We start from the raw sequence: 20,030 nt of genomic DNA, 5'->3' as shown, positions 1-20,030 counted from the left end.
GCCTTCAGGATGGCTATTCTTATGCTAACCCACTTTTACAGTGCAAGGTACCAGCTTTTGCTTTGCCAAGATGGCTGTACTTATGTCAGGGCTAGACTCGAGGTGGGTACAGCCTTGTTTTTCTTGGCCTCCACACCTGGAGCTGGTTTCCGGGAATTGTTTTTAAGTCCCCCAAGGGAAGGGGAGCAGGGACAGTAAAATAGGTCCTTACATTATCACTGGTGGCTTCACCTACTCATGACTTCAGTTCTCATCTATAGAACCTGGGATCCTTCCTTTCCAAAGCAATGCTTATCCTTAATAAAGAGGGCATAGAGGAGCCAGCAGCCAGTCCCCCCAAAATGTGGTTAAAGTCTGTTTCAGTATTGGTGTTTATAGGAATCATTCCTAAAGAAACAGAGATTTATGGCACAGACATGCTTATCACTTACATTATGAGAGTCAAATAATTGGAAATGGCTTAGTTATTCAATGATGGAGTGCTGTCACTGAGAATGCCCAAGGGGACACCAGCGACAGTGCCTGTCCACTGTGGGGACATACGGTAGAACAAGAGCTCAGCCCTGGAAGATTCCCTGACCCACTCTGCCACACACACACACGCAGCGCACATATACTACACTTACAGGGAAAGGCAAGGAAGAAGGACACTGTGTTTTATAGGCAATTATTTCTTGGTAGAAGAACTTGCCTTCTTTTTTCATATTTAAATCATTATTTACTAAATAAACATAGTCTGGATAAACCTAAAGAACTATTTACCTTACTACCTAACTTATTAGCAATAAATGAGAATATTTAAGATATGATTTTAATATTTTATAATAGTCCATTAGATACTTCAATGTAGACTATCCAGGAAAATGAAAGAATTGAAAGTGTCTCATGGATCCAGACATTTCTCTTGTGCTTTCTGCTTTTCAAGGCATCCTTGTAAAAGGGAACCCTACAACAGATAATGAAAATACTTCATTTGGGGGATTTCTGTGATCTTTGTTCTTTCAGGAACATTCCTATCTAATAAAATGTTATTTGTATAAAATTTTTTAAAATTGGGAGTCACTCTTATGATCTGCAGACAGACACAGATGCCCATAATTGTAGGATTCCGGCACATGAAAATCCATGAGTAGGTAAAGTACCAGAGACAGAGAGAAGAGTAGTGGTTTCAGGGACTGGGGTGAGGGAGATGAGCAGGTGAGTGATTAGTAGCACAGGGTGTCTCCTGTGATAGAAATGTTGTAGAAGTAAATGGTTGTGCCAAACTCTGAATGTACCTAATGAGACCTCGATAGCCATTGAAAAGGATCTGAGTAAAATTTTATGTAAACTCAAATTCTACTTTATTGTAATGAACAAAATCTATTAAGGCATTACGCAGGTGTATACAGAACACAAATATTATAAAGATGGAAATGACAGGGGAGGGGAAGGCATTGTTTGGGGCTGCAGCCTGCACCAGATAATGCTCAGGGTCTAAGGCTGGTTGCTCCACTGAGGTAGGTGGTGGTTTAGGCTCTTCAGGAACCCCAGGAGCATGGGCAGGGCCCTGCTGGACCTCCAGGTTGGGCAAAGGGGTCGATGGCTCTTCCATCTCAGGAGAGTGAATTAGAGCCCTGACTACCACCTGCACTGGCCCCAACAGGGCAAGTGGTGTCACTGCTTTTCCTGACCAGTGAGCCATAGCAGCAGGGATGGGGTGGGCCAACTCAGGCTCCAAAGATGGCAGCAGGTGCCAGAGTGGGTGCTGGGGACGAGTTCCTGAGGTGGATCAGGACCTTGCTCCTGGGGCTGGTGCTGTAGCTCCAAGAAGAGAAAGTATCATCAGCATGACTGACTTCCCTTTTGCCTTATAATAAAAGAAACTTTTCCCACCACTCAGTGTGGTCTGCGTTCAAGACCTAATCCCTGGAAGGTCTCCCCAACTGAAGCCCATGGGGACAGTGGTCTGAGACTACTCACTCAACTCGGCCCAACCTGTGGCCCACACTGTCTCCTTCTCAGGCACACATGAGCCAACCCAGTCCTCCTCACCCCCAGGCTCTGGCTCTGTGGGCTCAAGCGTTGCAGCTGTGAAGCAGAAGCTGGACTGGCACTCCAGGGTCTGAGCCTGGCATATTAATCCGCGGGTATGCCAGCAGCATATTCAGGCTGGGTAATTCTGGGGGCTGGAAAAAATCCCCAAGGTATTGTTTTAGCCATGTGCTCAAGATGGAATAGATTGCCCTAGGGACAGACAGGTAGACAGAGAAGTCAGAGGACAGGGCACCCATCCTAACCAATATCCCAGGGAACCCCTGTGGGAAAACTGGGCCCCTGCGTTTCCAGCTCCTGTCAGAGTCCAGTCCTAGTCTCGGTCCCATCTGTGATCTGGCAAGTCCTGCCTGAGACAGGCCTGGTCACAGACAGCAGGCTGGCAAAAAGGCACTGTGAGTGGGAGTCCTTGATTAATGGTGTGACCATTTCTGTCCTTATCAGGGGAGCTGGGACACACTCCTCAGTCTGTCTCCTTACCCACTTGCACTTGAATTCAACTGCATGTGCCAAGGAGGGTGGGTGTCTGGCCTCCTAATTACCCTCACTGCACATGCCACTGCTCTGTGAAGATCCAACCAAGGAGAAAACCAAGGGACTTTGTCTCTATATCCAGCCTTCCCAGGACCCTCCCAATGCCTCAAACGTTTACCTCTTGTACACATGTGCTGCCTTATTCACTAGGTGCCGTGAGTGGGTCTCCTTCCACTGACACTAGTATCCCACAGAGTGTGGGATGTCTGCTCCCTTAGCTCTCACTGGGTCTCCTGAGAACCTCTGAGAATCCGGTGTCCAGTTTCCAACAGAATGCTGTGTGATGGTTCCTAAATCCTCAGTTCAGGGTCCCAGAACTGGGATAGAGAGGGGCTGGGGAGAGGGCATGGATGGGAGAATGACCCTTTTAGGGGTTCAAGATGTCCTCCATCCCCCTATGCTCTCCCACAGTGTTCACACACCAACCACATCTCCCAGGACAACTTCCCATTTTCCAGAAGAAGCTCTCAGACCTTTTACCCTAAAGCACAAATGACAGATGTGTGTTGAAGGGTCAACAACCCCTCTAATTTACAGTACCTTGCTTGGCTGGTGGAGAGGGAAGGCCCTCCCTTATCAGCTAAAGCTCACTCACATGTTCTGCTTCTCCTGGGCTCCGCCAACCTCATCATAGCTGGAGAAAATGCACCCATATCTAGAGGAGGCCAGGGGACACCACATGAAATGTCCTGTGGATCTCATCATCTGTCCCCCTACTAGTCTGTAGCCCTGGGGTGCTGCCTGTTCTCTGTAGGATCCCATTCAGCTCCTAGATAAACGCCTCTACTGAGTGGGGCTTCCTGAATGCTTGATGAATGAAAGGGCCCCAACCAGCCTATCACAGATATGTGAGTGGGCCTGGCCCCTTACTCACACCCAGGATCCCCAGATGGAGTCTCAGATCTCCCTTTAAATGGCAAAACAGCCCAGCGCAAGACCATAGTGATAGTGAAGGATGAGGCAAAGGCTTCATCGTGAGTAGCAGGAGAATGCTAAAATTGCCTGACCACAGGCCCTCTAGCAGACTTTTCCACAGGAGCAGACACCCAGGTGTACTTTCCCTACAAGACCCCACTGAGTCCCTATAATAACTCTGCCCCAGATAGTAGCAAATTGAGGCTTTGTGATGTTTGGGGACATGCCAAAGTATCACACCAGGTATTGGCCAAATCACACTTGGAAGTTAGGGGCAAGGTGCTCATCTTGCAAATAGGAGGTCCAGTACATCTTGGGTAGTGGCAAAGGCTTGGTATGTACCCAGAAACATGTAGACATACTTAAGATCTCTTCTTAGGAAGGCAGGCACCAGGTATTTTAATCTGTCTCCAGCGTGTTGGCCTGGTTGGTCCATAACACAGAGGTCTCATTCCTCTTCCTGTTTGATCCATTTTTACCCTGAGGTGAATCAGAAGAGACATGAGTCAGTGCTATAGCCACCAGAGAGCTGGGGATTGGAGGGAAGACTGAACCCCAGATTTCAGTGACTTATGGCAAGAGGTGGGACAATAGGACCCACAGTCCTAAAAAGAATAGTTGACTCAGTGTTTCATTGGGTTAAACATAAGGCTCTTGGTTTTGGTTCAGGTCAGAGTTTTCAATGTCCAGAGACTGAGCTCCTCATAGGGCTGTGTACAGGGGAAGTGTCTGCTTGAGGATTCTGTCTCTCCCTCTGCTTCTCCCACTCTCCCCCTGCCTCTCTCTCAAATCATCAATCGACCAATCAATTAGTAAACCTTTAAGGAAAAAGAAAAAAAAATGTTCTTGGCATCTATAAAAGAATTGAAGGAAATGATGTCTGAACTTGATAGTATCTCAGGTCACTTTGTGAGCTGAGTATTGATAGCACCTCTCTGTGAGAATGGCATGGATCCTGTGATTTCTGATAACATATCCCATTCTTGAGATGAGAACACAGAGATGTTTTAGGTGAGAGGGCTTAGAATATTAGGGCATGGAGGATGTAGGATGCAGTACTGTGTGTTGGTGACAGAAAGGGGATCACATCAAAGTCCTGCATCAGTAAAGGGCTCAATACACTGTGATAAATGACTGGCCTTCAGGAATGGGGTGCAGTGCAGTGAGGCCCCTGTTCCTGACCCAAAGATTTGTTCCATCAAAACAAAAGGGCAAAGCAAGAGACATTGTACCATGGGCTGGAGGTCCCTTGGATAAAAGTCTCCCAACTCACCATGATCATTTGCAAGACTTGCAGACTCGGGGAAGGACTGTTGGGCCAAGGGGGCCACCTAGGAGCATGATTTAGAGAAAATCCCATAGCACAATGCAACAGGATTCTAGATAAATGGGATGAGACATGGTTTCAAGTCTCTTAATAATATTCCTATAAATATGTGACAATGACCTCTGCTTCTATCCAGGCATGGGGCGGACTATGAGGCAAGTTGGGGAAGAGATGGGATGCATATTCTTGTGAGTACAGGACTCTAGGAGCTTAGGCGGCTTCTAGGAAGTGGACTCTTTTGCTGCATCAGTGCCCTAGGGGTCAGTTCCTCCTAGCACCTGCACTCGGGTACACTCACCCTGAGCCAGCACTGGATCTGTTGGCAGTGTGGGGCACCTTCTTGTCCTTCAAGGAGGTAGAGCAGGGATCTCATCATTCAGCTTCTGCCCCATCTCCTTTGTAGAGCTCTACAGAGGCAGTGCCCGGCAACCAGGCAGGAGGCCTCAGAGCCCTGTCTGGATGGATTTGTTGGTCTTCAGATCTAGGACACTCTATTCCAGACACACCACACCCCAGTATGCACACACTTCCATCAAGGAGAGAAACGTTGGCACAGCTTCAGGGCCTTGGATATGTTCTGGCACAGATAAAGTGACCTCGGGAATCCTCTTTCCACCCTGCCCACCATGACATCGGTATGAACAAGAAGGGATTACCAGGGTATCCACTGTGCTCAACCTCCCCCAGCCCATGGATGGGAAACCACAGATAGCTCTCTTTCCCTAAAACTTAAGAGGAAGGAATGGGGTTGCCCTTGGATGGCTCAGAGAGGTGGGCATTGCCTAGTCTGCTCAGTATTAAGTACCTTATAGCATCTCCTGCCAAATACCCTGAGGCATTGAGGTTGAGGTTTGAGCCAATGTCTCCAGCATGTAAAAAGCCATTCCCCTGGGGTTTCTGGGAGCCAGAACCCCTGGAAGTAGTCAAGAAGCAAGAGAACATCTTTCCATATCAGATGTCTCCAGCCAAGTAACCCTGATACTGGACTACACTAGAATCTGGGTGCCTGGTTATAGGGGTTCCAAGTTCTGTTGGGGTCTGTGGTCAAGGAAGTGACATCACTGACTGGGATCCCCTACCAGTCCACTCCTGGCTTAACAACTACACAAACAGTGCTCTGGTCTGCCATCTCCTCATACCCTTTCTGCATGCAAGGCCACATCTGTAAACAGTGACAACAACACATCGTTCTCCACAGACTCCCAGGGAAGATCTGGGTCCAGCCAGGGTATCAGCTTAGAAACGTACCTGGTTTCAGGCACAACTCCTCTATTCTTACCTGTTTTTTACTCTAGATAAGCCATTTTGCCTGACTGGAGTGGTCTTCTCTGTAAAATACAGATGATTCTAGCAAGCCCTTCTACCAGATATCCACAGGCATAGGTTGGATACTATCTATGATGTTAGAGGAGTAGTGTCACATGTAGCAAATATCTCCAACCAAATTTCCTTCCTCTAATCAACTTCTTGAATCTGCTACTAGTCAGATCCCACCCCACAGTCTCAACTGGTTTGTGTGCTTTTGTGTGCGCATGCACACTTGCTCCTGTGTGCATACATGTGTTCATCAGTGCTCACATTCTGGAGTCCCAGAAGGTGACAGCCCCACCTACAGAGAGGTGGGCAATAGCTTCCCAAGACCTTAGGCTTCTAATTTTCTTTTTTTTTATTTTAGTTATTTATTTGACAGAGATCACAAGTAGGCAGAGAGGCAGGCAGAGAGAGAGAGGGAGGAAACAGGCTCCCCGCCGAGCAGAGAGCCTGATGCGGGGCTCGATCCCAGGATCCTGGGATCATGACCTGAGCCAAAGGCAGAGGCTTTAACCCACTGAGCCACCCAGGCGCCCCAGGCTTCTAATTTTCAATGCACAACCCTAAAGAAGGGACTGGAGCCTTGGACCTTGATGGTCTGAATCCACCCTTACCCCTAGAGACTATCTGTCCTGTGATGCAAGCCATTACCTCCCTTCCAAACTGTGTGATGTTGATAGGGGTCCATTCACTGAGTTGCCATGAACTGGGGTCCTCCTCATACAAGAGCATGGGGAGATGTCTCCTATCTAGGATATCAATGATCACCCTCAGCCCAATACCATTTCCATGTCTATAGCCACTTCCTTCTAGACAACGTTTTCCAGAGCCCCCAGTGAATGACTAGGTACATCCAGGGCCCCACCTTTGAGGAAACTCAAAGAGATGAGTTCATGCCTAGTAATCCTTCCTACCAGCCTGATTCTGGGGAAGGCATGGACTCTGCAGGGATCATCACCACTTCTCCATGCAGGGGCTCTACTGGTTCCCAAACTCCTCTATATACATCCTTTTGCAACCCCCTTCCCTGAGTGTGGTCTGGATTTAGTGATTCACTTCCATTCCACAGAACATGGCAACATGACCCAAAGGCCCCTGCTGAGATTATTTATAAAAGCCCATTGCCCAGCCCCATATTGACTCTGACACATGTTCTCTCTCAGATCCTCACACTGGAGTACAAGCACTTAGGTTGAACCATGACACAGACATATGCACGTGGCCTAGCACTGTGGGTCAACAACAGAGAGAAGAACTCAGGTCTTGAGATGCGTTGTATCTGGCCAATGCCCCTAAGTGAGTTAGGCTCTCAGTGAAGCAAGTCCTCTCTTTGTGTTGTCAAAATCCCCAACCAGCTGAGCACTGTTGGTTATTGCCCCCCTGAGACCGAGAGACAGTGTTTGTGGGTTCAGCCACTGAGTGTGTGGAAATGTGGTCACACAGCACTGGGAGAAGGGCACTGATACTGTCAAACTGCCCTGGGCCATGGCCTTCCTACCCTCCATCTCTGCTCTCTTCCTCAGTTTCCTCTGGCCACCTTGGCCTCCTTTCTAACCTCCATTCTGGGAACATCAAATTCTGCCTCCAATCCTCTGCTGCATGATGCCCTCTGCAAGGCTCATACACTCAGATTCGTGCAGGGCTGTCTCCTTCTTTTCCTGCCACAGGAATTCTCAATGTCATCTCAGCATAGCCCTGTCATACCCCTCACCTGGTGGACCTCAGGACTTAGTTTTAATCCCTTGCTCTTTTCCTATGAAGCAATCGCTCTTTTCATTCACATTTTTGTTTCTTGTTTCTCCATCGTCTCCTCTAGACCCTGAGCTCATAGGAGAACCTGGGAGCTCTGGAAAACGTTGTCTAGAAGGAAGTGGCTATAGACATGGAAATGGTATTGGGCTGAGGGTGATCATTGATATCCTAGATAGGAGACATCTCCCCATGCTCTTGAATGGGAGACAAGATCCAGTCCTGACACTGACCAGCTCCATTGTTGAGCCTCATTCATTTTGGCCATGTGTAAGTCCTTTTGTTTTCTTTTCTTTTGTTTTTTAAGTTAACTATGCCTGATGTGGGGCTCAAACTCCTAACCCTGAGATCAATACTTGGTCATTTTTAAAGGGTTTTAGCCTGAAAAACTATTGAAGTTTACTTGGTGATTTCAACATGTTGTAGGTATATTACACTATGCTAAATTATCAAGTAGCTCCCCATATTTGGTATCATGTCACCACAGATTTTCCCCCATGACAGTGCTGAGGGGCTTTTCAGATTAGGAGACTGAAATCCTTTATGTGGTCTTTCAGGAATGCAGAGTCCCTCCACCATGGGCCTCCTCACTGTCCCTGGGTTGTCATGCACCTCTGATGCCATCAGCACAAGAGGAAAGATGACAAAGAAATACATACAGGAAGGTGTTTCCAGCCAGGTGTTGAGGCCCAAATGTACACTTTTACACTCAATCTTTTATTTATTTTTTTAATTTTATTTCTTTATTAGAGGGAAAAGAGCACAAGCAGGAGGGGGAGGAGCAGAAGGAGGGGGAACCAGAGAGATGCTGAGGTGGGGGAGAACAGGGTGTTTCTGATATAGACCTTTGGAGGGAACAGCTTAGGACCCACAGAGCAAGCCTCCATCAACTGGTATTCCAGGAGTAATGAGTATTCTCAGATCCCTGTGCCCATGTCCTGCCATCAGAGGAGACCTTCCAGGGATTGCTTCATGGACTCAGAGAACACGGAATGGTGGGAAATTTTTCCTTTATTTAAAAGGAATGTTGATGTTGATGATACTTTTCTCTTCTTGGACCTACAGCACCAGCCCCAGAAGAAGATTCTGAACCACCTCAGAGCTACCTCTAGCTTCCAGTGTGGTGCCTGTGGCAGCTTCAGAGCCTGAGTGGCATGGGTGGGAATAAGTTGTGCAGATGATATGGCTGTGGATACAGCAGAGGGGAGGCACCTACCTAAAGGTGCCTACTACAACAAAGTGCGTGATTGAAACACTTAGGAGTCTACTACTGTGAGGGACACTCCTGGCTTAAAAGTGTTCAAACTGGTGAAGCTGGGTGGAATCCCAGGTGTGACAGTATGATTTCAGGATCCTGGGGGTCCCAAGAAGAACAGGTGGGGCCAGAATGCTTCAGAGTTCCCAGACATTAGTTAGGGGAAAATGGCTGAAAACCACAAAGCTAGATCCTGGTTTTCTGCTCTGTGTAGCCCTATGCTCTGAATCACAGCATGGTAGGGCATTCACTTTTCTGGGAGGGGTCCAGCAAAAATCAGAACCATGGCAAGACCTCCAACACCCCACAGGTATGGTGTGGGTCTGTACCACAGGAATCCATAGAAATTGGAATTGGGTCTGACTGGGTGGTTCAGTTGGTTAAGCAAATGTGTTCAGCTCAGGTCATGATCCTGGAGTCCTGGGATCAAGTTCCACACCTGGCTCCCAGCTCTATGGGGAGTTGGCTTCTTCCACTGGCCTTCTCCCCTCTCATTCTCTCTCTCTCACTCTCTCTCTCTTTCTTTAAAATCTTTTTAAAATTTCTTTAAAATCTTTAAAAACAAAAAAAAAATTGGATTTGGAACTCAGTCGTGTGCCTGAGATAAACATGCCTTTTCACTGGCAGGGTGAACACAGAACTGTGTTTGGAATTAAAAACACTGACCGAAACTGAGGAGTTAAGACTAGTGGATTGTTTTGTTTTGTTTTGTTTTGTTTTTCCTTCTGTGAGGGCTCACTGAAGAGCTGGGGTGCAAATTTTCATCTCCTGGGTAGAAAGCCAGGTGCAATCATATTCATTTCACCCATTGGCACTGCAAGCCTTCAGGGAGTAAAACAGCGCCATATACTGGAATCCAGAGCTGCTCACATGGAGCCCTATTTCTGCTGCTTAGGAGAGATGCTTTTCCGCTAGTTGAAGTACACTTGAGGATAAGGGCAAGAGATCCCTTCCCTAGAAGACCATCACAAACAACTCACTCCTCTCAAGTTTACTGATAATAGAGGGCTGCAAAGCTTCAGAGCTTAGGGAAAACACTAAGTAGCACTCTTTGTATTTTTATTTTGTAGATTTTTATTTTTTTCAGGTTTTTCTTATTTTTCATCTCTTTTTAAATAATTTTTATTAGACAGAGAGAGTGTGTGGAGGTGTTAGGAAGAGGCAGAGAATCTTCAAACGGACTACCTACTGAGCAAAGAGTCCAACTCTGGGCAGGATCCCAGGACCCAAAAGTAAAAGACCTGAGCTGAAACTCAACAACTGAGCCACCCAGGCTACCCTCCAAGAGTAGCTTTAAATGAGAAGAAATTAAAATTAGATCAATCCTAAGTATGTAAGAATTAAAAGGAAGAGTAGGAGAAGGAAGAGAAACAAGAACGACAAGAGCAAAGGAAGAGTAGTCAAGGAGTAATATGAATTTTACTAAAGTGTGAAATGAGACAAAACCAGAAATAAAGAAATAACTCTATTAGTAGTATCTTTGCAGTGTGACCAAATGTGTTTTGTTTTTATTCTACGTACTTGAAAAAAATATCTTCCTATTTTTAAAGCATGCATGAATTATTTCAATTTTATCTTTAATATTGAAAGAAAAGATGTTATATAATTTACTTTCTGAAATGTCTTAGGACTTCTGGCAGGAATTCTCCTCAACAACACTGCATCTCCAAGGGTCTTGGAGGTGATCCTTGACTGTGTTCTTGAACATGAACCAATAAGAGTAAGCATTCCTGCATCATGTTGTTTCTTTTGCTGTCCTTACCAAAATTATAAGTACTTACTAATTTAGTTATGTACATATTAAATGTCTTCTTCTCTCTCACTTATCAACTCCAAAAGGGCAGTTACCTTTTCTGTTTTATTCACAAATATATAATCAATTGCCTAGCAAAATGACACATTAGGTAGGAACTCAATAAATACCTTGGAATGAATAAATATGTAAACCAAGAAAGTGAAATTATATCAGAGTTTGGAAGTATAATTGAAAATCTATAAATACAAAATAAAATTTGATTTATTGGAGCAAATGGTTGCAAATTTGTCATCACAAAATGGGCCACTAGTGTCCAGATTTTTTTTCTTTTTACTACACATTAATCACTGTTTTTCACTAAGATTTGCTATTCCCCAAACTGAAAAATAGCCATATCATCTGAGAAAAGAATAACTAATTGTTTTTGACATAAACACCAGAACCAGCACTAAGGTGAGGCAATTGATGCATCCAGAGCACACGATGTCAGGAGATATTCATGCCTAGGTTTACATAAGCCTCTCTGATGAGCTTTCATGACCCTGCAAGTGAGTGGCCCCTTCAATTTTGTACCCTAGGGACCTCACTTATCTCATTTTGATATCTCTGTTCATTTATATATTATTTATTCTTTCTATAAACTTATTCTTGAAAGAGAAATTAGTGCATCTCCAGACTATTTTGGCTAGCCAACAATAGGTTCATGAATGTCCTTCTTTTCATACACAGATTTCTTTCCATCTCTTGACTGCCTGTCAAACCCATGTAACAAAACTTCCAGATTGGTGACAACTATTTCCTTTCCTCCAATCCCATACTGCTAATTGTCACCAAGCTTACTGGCTGCACTAAACATTTTTGTTAATCCAGCCTTATCTGGTGTGTAATGAGACTTGTTACTCTTTTCTTCTTTATCACTTTGTGCAGGCCAGAGATTACAAATGAGGTGTTGGGTCTCAGTGCATAGAAACCTTTCTTTGCCTTCAATATACTTGGTGTTAACTACTTCCCAACATTTAAAATATCAATTTTATGGGAAAACCCAGATGTACAAAATCTCAAAAATGAAAAAACACATTTTAGAAGATTTTCCTTTATTTATTTTAAAGAAGGAGGGAGAGGATGTGCATGTGCATGAGTTGGAGGAGGGGCAGAAGCAGAGGGAGAGGAAGAGAAATATAAACAGACCCCATGCTGAGCAGGCAGCCCCACATAAGTCTTGATCTCCCAACCCTGAGATCACGACCTGAGCCAAAACCAAGAGTTGGATGCTTAATCAACTGAGCCACCCAGGGGCCCCATAAAACACATTTTTTTTTAAAGAAAATCTGACAAGCATCTTTTAAAACATGGGTCCAGCCAGCTAGACCATTCTTAACATTCAACTGAAATGAATGCCTTTCTTAGAAGCTGCCCGTGGGCTTACCACAGATAAAATCTTCTCAATTTTCAGTTAATTTCAGATATCTGAATTTTCCAATGATACCTAGCCCTCCTATATGAAAACTCTATTGACAGTGGGATGGGGAGATCCCCCTTTCTAGCAAATGTAAGTTACTACTCAACTCACTCCAGAAAACACAAAATCCCAAACATTTACACATTATGTTTATAGACACAAATTCATTAGGTTTTTGACAATCCAATCACCCATAGCACTGGTATTGTTCTTTTTGTTTTATTCTTAATATTTTTAGAAAAAATACTGTAGTATCATTAACATATTATGTTATATTAGTTTCAGGTGTACAATAGAGTGACTTGATAATTCTGTACATTACTTGATGCTTACCATGATAAACATAGTTACCATCTGCCACCACACTGCATTGTTACAGTATTATTGACCATATTCCCTATGCTGTACTTTACATTTCTGTAACTTATTTATTTTGTAACTGAAAAAATTTTACCTCTTTATCCCCTTTATCTGTTTTTCCCATTCTCCTACCCATTTTCCCTTTGGCAATCACCAGTTTGTTCTCTGATTTAAGAGTTTGGTTTTTGTTTGTTTTTCAGATTCCACATATAACTGAAATCATATGGTACTATTATTTTATAGTACTGTCACTCCTATTAACTTCACATGTCTTGTCTTTTAAAATCTGTACCACAGGGAGATGGAGAAAGTACCAAACTTGTATCCCATGTAATGTATATATATGTGTGTTTGTGTGTGTGCATACACACACACACACACACACACACACAGTATACAGGATAGAGAGGTAAGTTCTGTAAATAAGAAAGTGTGAAAGTTGAGAGATTTGGAGTTAAAAACTGAAATTCCAGAAGTGGATCCCTGGTTCAAATTTCAACATTACACATTCCTATCTTACTGACCAGGAGTCACACCTATAGTGTCTTTACCGAAGTATTCTTCCAGCCAACAATTCTTGTTCTCTCCAGATCATGCTTTTCTTGTGTTTTTCAGTGTGGATGGGCTGACAGTTTTCTGATTATTCAAAGTCTGATTCCTTTTTGCTTAACAACTATTTAACAATTCCTTGTTAAAATCATCTCTATGCTCTTGGACTCTACTATGAACTGTAACAAAAATCCAGATTGTACCCTTGACATTTTTTTTCTTAGAAATCTCTTCAGGTAATTATTTAAGCTCACCACAAATATATTCTCTTTTCCAGAAAACACTAAGCACAATTCAGCCAAGTGCATGACCTCTTTATAACAAAGATCGCCTTTCCTCCAGTTTCTAATAACATTCTCCATTCCCATCAGAGACCACATGAGCATCACCTTTAAAGGTTCATACTTCTACTGACAGTCTCTTCAAGTCGATGTAGGCTTTTCTAACATGCACCTTGTAACTCTTCCAGCCTTTCTCCATCCCACTTCCACAAAGTCACTTCCATATTTGCAGGTATTTGTTACAGCAGCTCCCTACTTTTCAATGCCAAATCTCCATTAGGTTGCTAGGATTGTGTTAACAGAATGCCAGCCACCAGACTGGGTGGCTTAAACAAAAAAAATTATTTTTTTCAGAATTCTGGAATATGGAAGTCCAAATTTAAGGTATCAGAAAATTTGGTTTCTCCTGAAGCTTCTCTTCCTAACTTGGAGATGAGACCTTCTTGCTATATCCTCACATGGTCTTTCCCTATGCAGGTCCATCCTTGGTGTCTCTTCCCATTCTTATAAGGGCACCTGAGTTATTGATTAGGATTGGATTAGGATTTAATTATAATTTAATTTAAGCTACTTAATTACTAGTTAATTTAACCTAATTGCTTCTTTAAAGGATTTATTTTTTTAATATTTTATTTGTATATTTGACAATGAAAGATCACATTTAGGAAGAGAAACAGGAAGAGAGAGAGGAGAAGTAGGCTACTTGTTGAGCAGAGAGCCAGATGCAGGACTCAATCCCAGGACTCCAAGAAAAAAAAAGTGTGTGTGTGTGTGTGTGTGTGTGTGTGTGTGTGTAGATATAGATATAGAAACAGATATAGATATAAATAGATAGATAGATTGATATATAGATAAATATATATATATCACATCTTCTTTATCCATTCATCTGTTGATGGACATCTAGGTTCTTTCCATAGTTTGGCTATTGTGGACTTTGCTGCTATAAGCATTTGGGTGCACATGCCCCTCCAGGTCACTACATTTCTATCATTAGGATAAATACCCAGTAGTGGGATTGCTGGTTCATAGGGTAGCTCTATTCTCAACTTTTTGAGGAAACTCCATACTATTTTCCAGAGTGGCTGCACTACCTTGAATTCCCACCAATAGTTTAGGAGGAATCCCCTTTCTCTACATCCTCACCAACACCTGTTTTTCCTGACTGGTTGATTTTAGCCATTCTGACTGGTGTGAGGAGGTATCTCATTGTGGTATTGATTTGGATTTCCCTGGTCCTGAGTGATGTTGAGAATTTTCATGTGTCTGTTGGCTATTTGGAGATCTTCTTTGCAGAAATATCTGTTCAGGTATTCTGCCCATTTCTTGAACAGAATATCTGTTCTTTGGGTGTTGAGTTTAATAAGTTCTTCATAGATTTTGGAAACTAGCCCTTTATCTGATATGTAATTTGCAAATATCTTTTCCCATTCTGTTGGTTGTCTTTTGGTTTTGTTGACTGCTTCCTTTGCTGTGCAAATCTTTGGATCTTGATGAACTCCCAATAGTTCATTTTTGCCCTTGCTTCCCTTGCCTTTGGTGATGTTTCTAGGAAGAAGTTGTTGTGTCTGAGGACAAACAGGTTGATGCCTGTGTTCTCCTCAAGGATTTTGAGGGATTTTTATCTCACATTGAGATCTTTCATCCATTTTGAGTCTATTTTTGTGTGTGGTGTAAGGAAATGGTCCAGTTTCATTCTTCTGCATGTGGAGGTCCAATTTTCCCGGCACCATTTATTGAAGAGACTGTTTTTTTTTTTATTGGACATTCATTCCTGCTTTGTCAAAGATTAGTTGACCATAGACTTGAGAGTCCATTCCTGGGCTCTCTACTCTCTTGCATTGATCTGTGTGTGTGTTTTTTTGCCCATACCATACTGTCTTGATGATTACAGCTTTGTAATAAAGCTTGAGTTCTGGAATTGCGATGCTGTCATCTTTGGTTTTCTTTCTCAACATTCCTCTGGCTATTTCGGGTCTTTTCTTGTTTCATATAAATTTTAGGATTATTTGTTCCATTTCTTTGAAAAAAGTTGATGGTATTTTCATAGAGATTGCATTAAATGTGTAGATTGCTCTATGTAGCATAGACATTTTCACAGTATTTGTTCTTCCAAGCCATGAACATGGACCATTTTTCCATTTCTTTGTGTCTTCCCCAATTTCTTCATGAGTACTGTATAAATACAGAGTACTCAGTATTTCTGGGTACAGATACTTTGTCTCTTTGGTTCGATTTATTCCTAGGTCTTATGGGTTTTGGTGCAATTTTAAGTGGGATCGACTCCTTAATTTCTCTTTCTTCCATCTTGCTGGTGTATAGAAATGGAACTGATTTCTGTGCATTGCTTTTATATCCTGACATTTTACTGAATTCCTTTATTAGTTCTAGCAGTTTTGAAATGGAGTCTTTTGGGTTTTCCAAATAAATTATCATGTCATCTGCAAAGAGTGAGAGTTAGACTTCTTCTTTGCTGATTCGGATGCCTTTTATTTCTTTTTGTTGTCTGATTGGTGAGCTAGAACTTCCATGACATGAAAAAGTAGAGGAAATGGACATGTGGAACAGGTGCTCAGAGGAAGCAGAGAAGGCAAGTTAAGTTCATATATATTTGCTGCTTTCCTGTTTTTAATACCACTGCATAAGAATTTTTTATCTTTTAATTGAAAATCACAGGCAAGATTTAGTGGTTGTGCTAGAAATAAAAATCTTTATTAGAGCAAAAAGGAAGCCCTCCAGGAAGCTGCCCACTTTTGAGGTGCAGATCTCATGACAGGGCTGACTTGAGTGGAGGAGTGGGGGGAAAGAAAGGGTCATCTTCCACTCCTGTTCCATGATACCTGAGACAACCAGCTCTCCCTTGGCCCAGGTCTGTGGAACTCAAGACTCTTCATCCCTGAAAACCTAGAGTCTTCCCCTTCCCTTTGCATTATTTCCCAGTCCAGAGGACCTGATCTGAAAGCTGACCTGCCTGACACCCAGGTGAAATGATTCTGTGTGCTGACAGATCACCCCCTCAGCACAGAGCAACAAACAGCCCCCAGTACCTTATGCATCTGACCCTTGGGCATTCTAGGGCTCAAGGTCATCTTCCCGGGCCTGAGAGTTACCCACACACCCACCCTGCTGAGCCATCTTCCATCCATCACTGTGAAACCTGGATTACTGCTAGTTCTATAGATTTTATCACTGCTCATCAGAGCAGTCAGCCTGGGCCTTGGAGGGGCTGGAGATTGCCCCATTTCCGGGGGCTTCCATCAGCCATGAGGCCAAAAAGAGAGCTGCCTCTTGGGCTTCCCCATGAACACTCCTCTCTCCCAAGTCAGCTAATGGAGTGCCAGTTATTTCCTTCCTGAATTGTGTGGACCTGGAATGAGTTTTGTGGAATAACAATTAAACTAATGTTGGAAGTTTACTATTTTTTGAATGTAAAATCAATTAATTAACATAAGCTATCTATATTAAGCAATATTAACTGTCCAGTGTTTTAAAATATATTTACATAAATAAAAAGCATTCCGATCCAAGAAAGCTCTTGAATTATTAGAAACAATTACCTTAGAGACTGCCACTGAGGTCATTCTCCCTCTCACAGAACCTTAGTTATGCAAAGTCATCAAAGATTGCCTGTTAACCATCTGTCCTTACATTCTTTCAAGGCATTTCTTGTCCTATGTTTGGTCATCCCTCTTCGAGGGGTCATGGGAAAAATATAGCCTGAGTTCTTGCATAATGACTTGAATGCCAAGACTTTCATTCTGTATAAATCAGGTTTTCTAGCTATAAAATCTAGGTTCACAGTTCTTTCCCTTCATTGTCTTTCAATACATTACTCCATTTTCTTGTGGTACAAAATACGGCATTCAGAAATGTGGATGCATTCTCATTTCCTTTCCTTTATATGTCATCTACTCCTTTTTCCCTAGATGCCCAAGGATTTCCTATTTCTTTACGTTTTTAATTAAATTGTGCATTTCATTTTAATTTCATTTTTCTCTCAATGATTTTACTAAACCTCCATTTGTGATTCTGAGTCAGTGCTCAGGGTACTCTGTTAATAAAACAGTTTGAAAGGATTTATTGTGTTGCAAAAAAATTCTGTATTATGACTTTTAACATTTTTGTGTCTTTGCTTTGGTTTTCCCAGAGGCATTCCAAATATTCATTTCCTGTCCATAACTTCACATTTTGATATTTTCTCTCAAATCTTGTAGTCTCTTAGTTTCTTTTTTAGCACTTTTCGCTTCTCGCTTCCCATTCTCATACAGCACTGTCTGCTGCCTTTTGTTTACTACTTTACATTTCACTTAGGAAGTGATGTTTCCATGTGCTGCTACTTCTTCCCTGAGGCCTGTACTTTCCTCACTGAATTTTTCTAACTCTAATTTATGGTGTCATTCAATATCCTGTTTCATTTCCCTAATGCCTTTTGCTTTATTTTGGAAAAAAAGCACATGAAAGTAGATGAAGTTTGTTAGGAATTTATGCCTTCATTTTCTTCAGTGGACCTATTCTGAAGGTACTCCCCTTTCCTCTTAAATCCCTCTACCTGGGAGTCCATAGTACTATTTTTCTGTCACTAAACTTGTTTTCTTGGACTTGTAGAAAGCAGTACATCTTAAGCAGACCTCTAGCCTCACAGAGCTCTCTCTTTCCTATTGTTGCTCTGAAATGCTCAAGTCCATGGTTGCTTGGTTCTGGAGATTTTCTAGCTGTATCCCCCTACCCCTCATTTATTGGGGTCTGCTCTCTCGCTACTTCTACTGCAACTGTCCTTTGCCATTTTGGGTCTGTTCTTTAATGTAGTGAGCAGCATATATAACTTAGAAGGGACAACTGCTTTCATCTTCCCTAAATCTATAGCAACTCTTTTACATGGTTATCTATTTTCAGATTCATTTAACATTAGACTGATTGCCAAATATATGTGTTTTTTTTTTTTTTACCATATGCTGGGTTTTTATTCTAGGCAAAACTAACTATAGTAATTTCCTTATACCAATAATGACTGTACCCTCCTTTAGAGCAGCTCTACATTTGTGTCTACCATGAGGCTGGAGTCCCTATCAGTCACAGACCAACTCAAACCACATTCATAGCTTGATGTTGGTTGACAGATTCCCTAGTAGTCAGACTGCAAGGGCACATCGGCCTGTTCCTTTGCTGTCTCCTTTCCACTCCTTCCCTGCAGGCTACTGAGTTTGAGGAGAACAGTGTGTCTTATCTTGTCAGGCTCCTTGGGGTCCCAGAGTACATACGTGCAGAATTCCCATAAATTTCTTGTGATGGTTAATTTTGTATATTGACTTGGTTTATCTCATTGTGTCCATATATTTGTCCAGCATTATTCCCGGATATTTCTGTGAGACAGTGTTTTTTGGATGTGATTAATACTTGAAACAATGGACTTGGATTAAAACATAAGACTTTCCATAATGTGGGTGGGCCTCACCTCATCAGTCAAAGGCCTAACAAGAACAAAAGACTAACTGCCCCAAAGGAAGACTAACTGCCCCAAAGGAAGAAGGTTATTATCCCAGCAGACCACTCCCAACTTGAACTGCAATATTTTCTCTTCATAGGTCTCCAGTCTAAGGACATTTGGACTTTGTGTTAAAATACCTGTGGGATTTTAACTTATGGAGGTGACTGTGTGATGGCACAAAGACTTAAATGGCATTGAGGTATTTTTGTTATTTGCATTTCCCCAGAAGAGGGGACCGTTCCACTTCACAGGTGATGAAACACCAATCTGGTCAGGAAAGAGAAGTGGGAGTGAGGTGAAAGCATAGCCCAGAGCCTTTACAGGGGTTTCCATGGACAAAGCAAGGCAGAGCAGGGGAAACAGTCTAGGACTGGCCAGTTTGAATAATTCAAGGATCTTTATGTATAAGGGTGGCCTTTAGTTGTCTGATTCCTTCCTTTGCAGTGATTTAGAATGAGAGAACTATTGGCTTTAGTTTGTGAGAGTGAGGATAAGGAAGTGTTAAGGTAGGGGCCTTGGGATTGGTTGGTTTGGATATAAAAGGTATGTAACCAGCTGATTATTATCTCCATGAATAGAACAGCTTCTCCTGGCTTCCTTACCTTCTTTTATCTCCAGAAGATGTCTCTCACCATAAAAACAGAAAACTAAAAACAAGATTAATATGGCCTTGAATTGCAATATTAGCTCTTCCACGGTCTGAGCCTGCCAGCCCAACCTGCAGATTTTGGATTACTACTCTCCATAATCATGAGCCAATTCCTTAAATAAAACTCTCTCTCTCTCTCCCTCCCTATAGATATATAGATATAGGCATAGATATAGATGCTATATATTTACTTTTAGACATCCAGTTGGTTCTCTGGAGAACTCCGACTAATACAGCTACCTTCCTGTGGCCTTTGCAGATGTCCGTTGAAGGCCAGGAATATCCTTGCAGCAAAAACAACTTTGGGAATCATATTCTGATTTTATTTCAAGTGCAGGCTTTCTCAGCATTTGGCCTTCTACATCC

At 42.7% G+C, this 20,030-nt stretch overlaps 1 pseudogene; it reads right to left on the bottom strand.

The window, feature by feature from the left end:
* Window positions 1-2,057: 2,057 nt before the first annotated feature.
* On the bottom strand, window positions 2,058-6,853 carry LOC125101303 (ral guanine nucleotide dissociation stimulator-like; annotated as a pseudogene).
* Between the last annotated feature and the right edge of the window lie 13,177 nt (window positions 6,854-20,030).

The sequence above is a fragment of the Lutra lutra genome, chromosome 5, assembly GCF_902655055.1.
Source record: "Lutra lutra chromosome 5, mLutLut1.2, whole genome shotgun sequence".
Taxonomy (NCBI): domain Eukaryota; kingdom Metazoa; phylum Chordata; class Mammalia; order Carnivora; family Mustelidae; genus Lutra; species Lutra lutra.
This window is presented reverse-complemented; position numbering and strand designations above follow the sequence as displayed.